The 11,573-nt window shown below is 38.9% G+C and overlaps 1 long non-coding RNA gene across 1 annotated transcript; it reads right to left on the bottom strand.

Annotated features, from left to right (window-relative positions):
* Positions 1 to 2,217: 2,217 nt before the first annotated feature.
* LOC125729017 (uncharacterized) lies at positions 2,218 to 3,377 on the bottom strand. Its single transcript, XR_007389554.1, has 3 exons — positions 3,218 to 3,377; positions 2,684 to 2,730; positions 2,218 to 2,527 (listed from the first exon to the last, which is right to left on the bottom strand). It is a non-coding gene; the product is annotated as an uncharacterized LOC125729017 (long non-coding RNA).
* Positions 3,378 to 11,573: the final 8,196 nt, after the last annotated feature.

Below are 11,573 nucleotides of genomic sequence, written 5' to 3' on the forward strand. Positions count from 1 at the left end.
CTGAATTTTGCAGGTGATACTACTGTGTTTGCCATCATAACTGAAGGTGATGAGTCTGCCTACAGACTGGAAGTCGTACAGCTGACCATCCAGTTCTGAACTCACATTATCCCAAATGTCCACATGCTTAGACTCCTCTCATCATCAGGGAGGAGCGTCCCTTGGCACTGTAGAGTAGATGGATGAGAGCAGGCTGATAACAAGGCTGTCATCAATTTTATGTGACACCTCTCACCCCCCCAGCAGACTATGGAGGCCCGTAAGGGCAGCTCCTTCAGTAAGAGACTCAGACACCCGGCGTGTGACAGAACGGTACCGCAGGTCATTGGGCCCCACAGCAGTCAGGCTTTATAATCTGCACTCTGCTCATTGAACTTTTCCCCTGTTCACTGTCTTCTGATACAGTTTCTATCTGCTGCTGATCTGCAATATTGTTCCTCCTTATTCACTGATGTGCAGTGTTGCATTGAGCCAGTGCATTATGCCCTGTGTGGCAGCTTCCTTTGGGAGGCTAATATCTGGCACATGAGCAATAATGTTACATGCAATAGGATTGTGTATAAGTTAAGGATTGTGTATAAGTTAATTTTAATATTCCTATAATATTCCTCTGTATGTAATATATTCTTATTTTTTGTTTCTATTATTACCCTATATTTATATATACATCCATTTCTTTTACATTCATAATGATGTTGTTTGTTGTTTTGTGCCCCACTGCTCTTGTAACAAGCCTCAGTCTTGACTCTCCCTTTTAAGGTCTTGGCCTTAAATCACACTCGATATAGGTGGTGTCGTCCCCATCACCCTGACCAGGATACATGCTGTAAGATTAATGGATGGTGTTTATCTGTGTGATGAAAAAGAATGTGAATAAAACAAAAATGTACCATTATAAATGGGAGCCCTAGGATGTGTGGTGGTTAGAGATGTGGACTGATGAGAATTTTGCTTTTCTAAAGTTCTGTTGTGAAAACTGTACATTCCGTTCCATGTACAGTAGTGATATGTAGCAATCATGTGCTCCAGTCAAATGTCCAGCTGCATGAATAATAATGGTGGCTTGTTTGGATAAAATAACTTAGGCTGAATACTTGAAAGCGTGACCTGGGTGAGGTAGAGAGGAAACAGGGTCTTACAAGAAGCAGATATTGTTCTGTCTGTGTGGTTTTTACTCTTTGCAAAGTGAGTCCAGCACAGTGCAGTCAGTGGGTCAGTCTTCCTGAGCTGCATCTAACCAGTGGAAACATCTGCAGCACTGCAGAGAAGCACTCAGCAGACAAACAAACCCAAACAGCTTACAGCTGTATGTCACTTTTGGACAGAGGTGGACAAAGTACACAACTTCACTACTTGAGTTAAGTATAGATACTCCTCGTCAAATAATACTCAAAGTTTTTCAGTTAATTTTTTACTTCAGTTAAAGTACTGGAGTATTTGCATCTAAAAATACTTAAGTATTCAAAAGTACATTATGTTTTAAATGCAAGACATTTTTCAGAACCTAATGACTCCTGAACACCCCACTGAATACACTGACTGGCTTGTACATCTTGTAGAATAAAAAGCTTGTGGAATATGATACAATGACTATAGAAACACAACTGACATAACAAAAGTACAGCCATTGTCATTTTCATCTTATTTAACACCCCCCACCCCACTCACACAAAAGAGCATGGTAGTGTTCTTACAGAGCCGTAGCAGTGTGTGTGTGTGCATGTGTGCATGTGTGTTTGTGTGTGTGTGTGTCTATGTGTGTGTGTGTTTGTGTGTCTGTGTATGTTTGTGTGTGTGTCTATGTGTGTGTATGTTTGTGAGCCAAGTAACAAGACAGGGAGCAAGAAACAAAACTCCTCTTTCTTAATTATCCACATCGTTATTAACGACACAGGTATATATACAGGTACATATACAGGTACATGTATATACTCAAAAATACATCCAGAACACACAATTAAATGAAAAACGTAATTTAAGAACACTTGAAATTTTCATTCAGTTTCTTTCATCTGTTTAATATAATCGATCAGTCCCTGTGCGTTTGCCCCAAACCATTCAGCATGGTACACAAGGGAGACAAGTAAGCATGTGTGACATCAAAGAACTGATTGCAGCAACTCAGCCTTTCCACAACATTAAAGCCGCTTATTCCCCCCCATGCCATGAAGAAATAATCTCTGTGGCTCCCCTCTCCCCCTCCCTCAGCCCCCAGTCTGGCTTGAACATTTGCACTTCCAGTAAAAATGCGCCCCAAACACACTGACACCAAACTCAGCACCGGTGCTCCGTAAAATCCCGTGATTCAGTCTCAGAAGCACTGGCTCCCCTGCCCTCCTCTGAACATTATTAAAGCTACACCCTGAACACTCTGTGTGACTGACATGAATGAGAAGCATCTTTATTCATAATCTCTGTAGCGGAGGTCAGAATACAGAGTGTCATTATTCCCGTCTTTCTTCTGTCTCCTGGGTTTTGGCTTCTTAAGGTTCAGGGCAGCGTAATTCAGTGTGTCCTCGTCATGGCACTGTGGAGACAAAGATGGCAGAATTGGATGGATCAAATCGGTTTGCTATTACCTATTTTCACAAATAGCACTTAAAATGCTGATCCCAGGATGGAAATCAGTCTGAGGTTCATTTGTTTTACTGACGATTTGTAATTTGAAATATTTATTACATACTTGCTTGCGTGACCATTCCACTTTTGATATATCACTGTTCTTTTCATCTGTTTAAAATATATAACACATCAATATATTATTTAATTTCGCACGGTATCATACCGTGGTCAGATAACATTCCGAATTTTCAAGCAATCAACATCCTTTTTGTCTCAAAAATGAAAGTAAAAATGACTTCTGTCAATTTAAGTGTGCATGTTTGGATACGTGTCATTTGTTCTCATATATCATATATAATAAAATTGCTATAAAGGAGATCTTGGTAATAAAAGTTATTGATATGCAACTTATTGCAACATGTATATTTCAATAGATTTTGCAAAATATGAAAGATATAATACAAAAATGTAAATCTTACAGTACAAAAAGGTTTATATAAATAAGGTGAGATTTAATAATGGATTTTAAAACTGTATTACCTGCAAGAGTGGTTTTAATATGAAAATGTTATCTATCATAAAACAATTTTATATTTCTATAATTTGTTAAAATCTACATTTTGTCCTTCTGAGTGCATAAAGCCGGGCAGCGTACCTGCACAGTGTGTACAGGTCAGTTTACATCTTATACAAATGAGAGCAACGTTCAGAATAATGCTGCAAGATAAAACTATCAGCAAGCCAGAGTGAAGAGGATCCAGCAGCTTCTGAAAGCCTGTAACAAAGAGATAGATTTCAGCATAATGATATAGAGACACATTTCCCATTTGCTTACATTACATTAGTTAAAGATCAAATCGATAACACATTACAGCAGTTGTTTTGTAAATAGTCCATTTTTAACATGAACTTCTAGTATTTTGCATTTTAACAATTTATATTAATATTTGAAATAATTATTAAATTAGGCTCCGGACCCCCCGCGACCCAATAGGATAAGCGGTTTGGAAAATGGATGGATGGATGGATATTAATATTTGAAATAATTATTAAATTAGGCTCCGGACCCCCCGCGACCCAATAGGATAAGCGGTTTGGAAAATGGATGGATGGATGGATAATTATTAAATTAACATCTGTGTAATTTAATTTAAGCACTTAAATTAGAAAATTCATTACATTAAAAAAAGAAATAAATGTCTTAATAGCAGAATAAGCTAAATAAAACTTTGAAGCAGATATACTCTCCACACTGGGTGCTACCATCTATATCCAGCTGTGTGCCGTTCCCAAACAGCATCTCCCCACACTGGGTGTTACCATCTATATCCAGCTATGTGCCGTTCCCAAACAGCATCTCCCCACACATGGCCACAGCGCAGTAGTAAGTCCCAGCATCGGAGAGGCTGAGGTTCCCCTTGGGGAGGCTGTAGACGCAGCTCCGTGTAGGAGATCCAGCCTCAGGGCTCTTCTCACACTCATCACTGCTGTTTCCATGGCTGTAAATGACTCCAGGAAGGGATTCTCCTGATCCATGTCTGAACCAGTAAACACTGTGTTCTCCTGCACAGCTCCCAGTCTCTATCGTACACTGCAGGCTCACAGAGTCTCCTGGCTGCAATGTGTCAGACACAGGCTGCTGTACCACAGTCCTGCTGTTGGAGTCTTTACCTGAAAAGCAAAATAGTCATGATGACAGCCCTTTGAGAATAACAATGGAAAATACAGATCCTCAAAAATTGTTCTTACAGATTTTTGGGAACTGAATCGATGTTCTTCTAGCCATCCAAGAAATCAGTAACTTCTTGGAGAACAGCTGACATTCTTCTCTCTTTTTATTGTATTACTGCTTATTAGTATATATCAGGTAACACTATACATTAACTGCACCTACATAATACCTAAATAAAAATTATATGATAATAACAAACATTATAATCATATAATGTCTTGTATTAATGTATGAAGGTAGATGAATATAATTAATTTCAATTCAAAGAAATGAAGTGTGTAAAGTGTACTTTATATTTTCATGATTTTCGTGACTTTACATTTGGTTTATGTTGCCCCTTTTCCACAGGAAGGTATTTATTGTTTTTGCATATTTAGCTCTTGATGTGTTTTGGTATTTTTGAGCATTTTGCTGTAGTACCTGCATAATTTAATTCAAGAGCCGAAGAGCTGTTTGCCCATTACTAGTTTGTCTATCTTTTAACATTAAAGAAAAAGTATACATAGTAAAAGGAATTACTTGGTTTCGTAGTTCCTCCTATTTATTTTCTTATGCACACAAAAGTAAGTTTTTCCGTTCAACCATAGCACTACAGCGAAAAGCAAAACGTCATGGCAAATACAATTATGCTTTATTCCAATACACATTGCTAATTTTTCATTATTATTACATTTATTCAGCATAATATCTTCAAAGGTTTCATGATTTAATTTGCAATCTTCTGGCCTGAAATCTTTTCCTGCTACACTGAAGACTCTCTCAGCGTGTGCAGAGAAAGCTGCAGCCAAAGGGTTGGCATCCTCTGATAAACATGGTTGGTTCAGGTATCGGTGACATTATGTGAACCTTTCATGGCAGGAATAGGGACTAGTTTGACTTTTGATGCAGGAAAAGTGTTTGGGACGTTTCTTAGGTTAGAAACTGCCGTCACTGCAGCCAACACTGACTTTTAAGGAGAGACACTCAGCTCTTCCTATGAGCAGATCCACCATGGTGCACAAAATGACAGTATAATTATTATTTTAGGTGACACTTCAAATGTTGCATTATTTCATTCTTTACAAAACGACATTTTTATAACAATGATGTATAACAATGTTAATGTGTTTATGTATAATTCATATTTAAATTAAAGTTCATATTTTAGTTAAAAGCTACACCTACAGTACGTATATGAACTTGAATTTGAATCCAAACCCTTTTTCGTTCTTCTTCTTTAAATTCAAATATAAATTTCAATGCCACAACCTGTTTTCAACCACAATTCAAATGTAATTCAGATTAACAAAATGAACTGAAATTCAAGTTCATATATGTATTCAAAATCCTGAATTTTAGGATACGTATTTGAGAATTTCATTCTCAAATCAGTTCTGAATGGTGCACATCCCTAGTTCATATGTTAAATCATGCATTTTTTTTTTCAGAGTGAATACACACTGACTGCTCAGATAAATAACGTCAAAAATAATTTTCTTTTGTTGCTTAAGATTTTTGCACAGTCCTATACTGTATATAACAACTCAAACATTTTTTTATGTTATTTGTTTTAAAGAGGCTGCAATGTGTAACATTAACATCTGTATAAAGAGAAGGTTAGGCTTTTGGCTGACAGCAAGCAAAATGCAACAAATTGTATAATAATAATAATAATAATAATAATAATGAATGATTTTTGTTTGATGTTTAGAAAAACATTTATGGAACAAAGCAGACAATAAGGTATCTTTGCTAATTTTATATTGACAAACAACTAAACTGTCAAAATTATTTTGCAGGGAATAATCTTACTGACATTATAATAAAGCAAATATGAAAATAGTTGGAATCTCATTTACCTGTGATTATGACAAAGGTTCCATTCCCGAAGGTGACCTCATGAAGAAACACAGCAGCACAATAATACACTGCAGAATCTGACGGCTCCACGTTAGAAATAGTGAGGTTAAAACTCCCCTCTGCATTCAGTAAGGAGTAACGTTTTATGCTTTTATATTCCTTGTAAAATTCACCAGGTACGTAGAGAAGTGCTTTCGCCATGGGCTGGGGCTTCCGACCAACAGCTTGCTTAAACAAAGTAACAAAAGTTGTTTCTCCTTGACAGAAGCATGTCAGGGTCACACTGTCTCCAAGCTGAACCCTCATCAGGTGACTGGGCTGAACAACATCTGTAGTCAGTGCAGTGTCTGCAAAAACAGAAAAACAAAAAAAATCATAATCAAATAAGACATATAATAGTAATCTAAATAACTATTAACTATGATGCAGATTAAATGGCCAAATTCCACTGATCACATCATACAGATAAATGAAAATATTAAAATCCCAAAATAATTTATATTATAGGGCCTTACTAATGAAAATGAGAAGACCAAAGAGTCTGAACATTTTTGTGCTTCCACTGTTTAGAATAAACTGCTCTGCTGCTAAGTGAGAGATCATGGTCGTGGTCGGGATGAAAGGGCAGGAAACAGAGAGGAAACAGAGAGACACACATCAGGCTGATCTGATTGGCTGTTCACATGGGAACTTAAGTAACAGTGAAAAAGCATTTTAATGTGCACTTACATGACGTTTATTAATTTACTCCTTAACATCCAGTTAAAATGAGAACAATTAGATAAACAGGAGCAGATACTGAGCATATAAAGTTCTTTGTACAGAGTGCTGAGATACTGTGGGAGAGCATTTGCTAATCATCTCTCTCAGACAAGCTCAGCACAGTATGAGTCTGTTATCTATCTGATATTAGACAGTCTCTCATACAGTAATAATAATTGATACTTTATTGGTCCCTGTGGAGAAATTGTCTTAACTTCTCTCTCAACTTGCTCTCTTTTTTTTAGAGTAAACAGAGTAAGTTGTCTGCGAAGGGCAGCCACCCATAGTGATGCCCAGTGAGCTGGGGGTTAAGGGCCTCGCTCAAGGACGCAGAGATGTGCTGTGGCTGGGTTTGAACCAGCGACCATCTTATTACAAGCACACAGGCATTAGATATTCTAATCACACTTAAAAGGCAGATTAAATGTTCTTTCCACCATGCAAACAGAATGTAAATTGTAGCTTTACTGCTTAGATTTACATTCACACATTTGCATTTAAAACAAGCATTTTAAGTGATGTACATGAGAGTAAATGGTGAATCAGTTTATTTGCCACTCTACACATTACATTGGCGCCCATTATAAGTAACTGTACAGTGACATTGCAGTTCCTCAGTTGCTTTGATGCATTTCTGGAATCACCCTTAACATCTGCAAAACTGTAAGTGCATTTCCCAAAACAATTCGTGCAAACAGCACCACACAGATGGACTGTCTACAAAAAAAGTCATAGAGGCCACCAGCAGCCCGAATACCACACCGTAAGGCCGTATGTTAGGATGCTCTCTATGGCAGAGCGGTAGGAGGCCACCAGCAGCCCGCATACCAGACCGTAAGGCAGCATGTTAGGATGCTCTCTATGGCAGAGCAGTTGAAGGTCCCGATCAAGAAATCCGACAAGTTTCCCCAATAAGCCAGTAACCCCGCTTCATAGAACAGGCCACAGGACTGGTTTTGGTGAGATAGTCCGAGTAGTAGGTAGAAATCAGGATGGAGACTGAGTGTGGGTCTAACAGGTGAGCAGATGTAGGACAGAATGTAGAGCCCTCTGGTGGAGTGCCTGTGCATGACTGAATGTATGGTTTGGGTCTGATGGTCTGAATAGTTGGTAGAAATAGGCACCTTCCTACCTGATGTGGTAGGTCTAGATAAGGGGTCACCAACATGGTGCCCCAAGGATGCCCCCAATGACCACATGAGTTGCCCGTGGACCTGTTCTATAAAATAGCACAACTCACCAGCGAACATCATCTAAAATTTTATTTTGTCCTGTTTCTAATCTATCACATTTGCATTTATATAGATTTGAAATTGAATATAAAAAAGCATTTAAAACATGTTTATCATGCATGAAGTTTAGACATGTTTAGGAGGGCGTTTAAAACTGATATCAAACTTCGTATGGCTCAGTACCCGTGAAGTAGCTCTCCGTTTTAAAAAGGTTGGTGACCCCTGGTCTAGATCTTGCAAGTTTGTTTGTACTGGCTGTGTGAACATACTGTAGCACTGTTAAGAATATGCAACACAGCCTGAGTTGGGGATCTGCTGTATGCATCAGTAATATAATGCTTTGTCCTTTTCTAGGCTGTTCATTAAGACATAAAGCCTGAAAGTTTTCTGAATGGCATTAATGAAATTGAGCACTGCCCCCACCTGCTGGCCAATTTATTAAAACATTGAAATCGCTGTCTGCACAGGCTGACGTGTCATTTAAGTCTGATAATTTTCTATGAGTCAAACGGCAAGAAAATGACAAGAAGTTAAAAACATGGAGTTAGATGAAGGAGAAAAGATTACAAATTTGAAGATTATGAAATCAGGACATGTCAGCTAAGTCAGCCAAGGTGGGTCTTAAACATATGGACGGAAGTATGAGCGCTAAACTTAAACGGGTTCACTTGTAACCGCTGCCACCAAATTTCGTTAAATTGCTGGGGAGGTCCAGATACATGAGACAGGAATAGAAGGATTATTCTTTATTAATATACAGACGAGGGTTACAACCCTCCCTAGGGCAATAGAAGGGGATACCTGCCACGGGACATTCTAAAACGCTTAATGTGAAAATGCGTAACGCAACTTAATGTATTAAAACAGTCACCACAAATCACCAAATTTCTCGCGAATGTATCTGGCCATAAAGACTTACCTGACAAGAAATCAAAACCGAAATGCTAGGAATATGGACTTTAAGCCTTTTCTTTATGGGCGTCAATGGAGGGGAAAACGCTTGACGTAAGATGAAGTCCATATTCCTAGCATTTCGGTTTTGATTTCTTCCCTGGCATGGGTGACGGGTACACCACGTTCCCAAAGCCACGTTAGCCTCGAGCGAACTGCCCGGAGAAACCGCTCACACCAGCGCTGCAACCCGATCTCCTCCCCTTTTAAACACACATTTCTATGGCGTTAAATTAGTGCCAAAAGTTGTGCGCATAAAAACAGAAAATCCATGCTCTCTACGCGCTCGCGATTGCACAGCACTCACTCACTCGCTCGCCGTTAAATTAGGGCCAAAAGTCGAACCACGCGCGTGCGTGTGCTCGAGTGCTGAAAACCCATCCCCTCTACGCGCTCGCGTCTGCACAGCACTCGCTCGCTCGAATTTCCCGCTTCGTCTTACCGTATATAAAAGAATGGGCCAATGTACGGTAAATTGCATTGTGAATAAAATTTCTTAATACAACATCACAAAGCCAATTTAATAAATTCAAATCCTGGGAAGAACGCTCCTCAGATATTAGTTCTCGGGTTAGTGTTAGCAGACTATAGGCGAAACCACCTTAAGTGCTATCTGTTAATGTTTATTAAATTAGCATTAAAATGGAGAGGTTTATAATATCTTTTGTCCTTGTAGCTGCTAAATACACTCATTATTAAAGCCATAAAGTTGTCTGCCTACTACATTGGAATCTCCACTGAGTAAGTGTTTTTGATGGATTTTATTTAACTTTATTATACTCTGGTCCTTAGATCTAATGTCATACTTCTTCACTTATATTGTTTGTGAAAAGGTTTACCACGGTCAAACAGAGCAGCCACTACATCATCATACATGAACAAGCACCTCACAAAACAAAAACATTTCATTTTCATAATTAAAACTTTTGAATGGTAGGCCTAGTGTGTGGATCAGAGACAAGATCTTGACACCTCATTAACTATAATTTGTTCTGTGAACAGCTCAGATACCACCTTCTCGAAAGTCTTCTGCATAAAATAGAAATAGGATTCAGCGCGACTCCACTAAATTTGGATTACCTGGAGTTCCTTTGTCATCAGGAGCTGTATCTTCTGCAGGCCCTGTCTAATCACATTGAAGTACCTCCTGCTATCACCCTGGCTTTGCAAGAGCTCTTTGACCTTGTGAGGGCACATCTGGAACGTCCAGCCCCATGTGTCACACAGGAAGTCGCTGCCACCAATAGACGACCCAAGATTTTGATTGAAGAACAATGTTTGAAAGAAATGCTCCATACTCAACTTCCTGTGCCTTGCATAGCCACACTGATGGGTGTTTCAAGAAGAACAATCTTAAGAAGAATAAAAGAGTATGAGCTCTGTGTTAGGGAACTTGACAATTTGGTTTCTTCTGTCAAGAATGATCTACCAAATGCAGGCTACAGGATAGTCAATGCAGGCTGCAGTCAATGGGCTACAGGGTTCGGTGGAGAAGAGTTGCAGCCTCCATGCATAGGGTTGATTCCATGCGCATCATATAAAGGTTGTCAAGTCTTGGCTGTGTTGTACGCAGAATGTACCAGGGCCTTTGTCTCTAGTACACGTGGACACAAACCACAAGTTGATCCGGTTTGTATTACCAGCAAATTTATTTGGAGTAAACCCTGGGTGGATTGGTGTGAGGTGGTGGTGGGGCTTTGGAGAAGATTTCCTGCCGATCAACACTAGCAACTTATATCTATCTGTCATGGAGGTCTCGGGACTCACAGATATTCAGAGACATGTGGATAGTTTACCAGTGGTTTTCAGCAGGAAATAGTTATTACTACAAATTGTCACCCCCCCCCCCGCCCCCCACAGAAACTGGATCTGGCTATAGTGGGAAAATCTTTTTTTTTTTTTATTTGTGAGAACTTGAAAGCAAAACAAAACTTGGAAAAAATATATGCTCATTCACCAATTTTCTAATCTGGGGTCTAAAGTGGTCAGGCTTGCAAGTGTATTTGGTTATTTGTCTATCCTAGCCTGTTGCAGTGTATATTTCCTGTATATTTTGCATGTAAAAAATGTTGTTTGTTATGTCAGTGCTTAATATTATCATGTAGTCTTCATGAACTTTCTTCATCTTGGCCAGGGACTGCATTTGAAAAGTAGCCACTTGACTAAAATTGGCACATTTTCAGAAATGCCAGCAACAATACTGATAATGAACACCCCTCTAACTGACTCTCAGTTGGTTTAGAAAAAAGACTTTTAAGAGAAAAGAAAGCCTTCCTTTGGTTTTGCATTTTTCTCTTTTTTGTTGGCTGTGCACAATATATTAGAAGAATACCTTACAATTATATTAGTTAAGAAATAACAGATTGCGTATATACAATATTAAGGTGATGACAACAACCCTCACTGTCTCTAGGTGCTGCTTCAGACAGGGCATTCTGCAGCAGGGACACCACCCGTCGTGCAGCATCCAGCAAATCTCCCTATCACAACAGCCC

This window comes from Brienomyrus brachyistius, unplaced genomic scaffold, assembly GCF_023856365.1.
Source record: "Brienomyrus brachyistius isolate T26 unplaced genomic scaffold, BBRACH_0.4 scaffold409, whole genome shotgun sequence".
NCBI lineage: Eukaryota > Metazoa > Chordata > Actinopteri > Osteoglossiformes > Mormyridae > Brienomyrus > Brienomyrus brachyistius.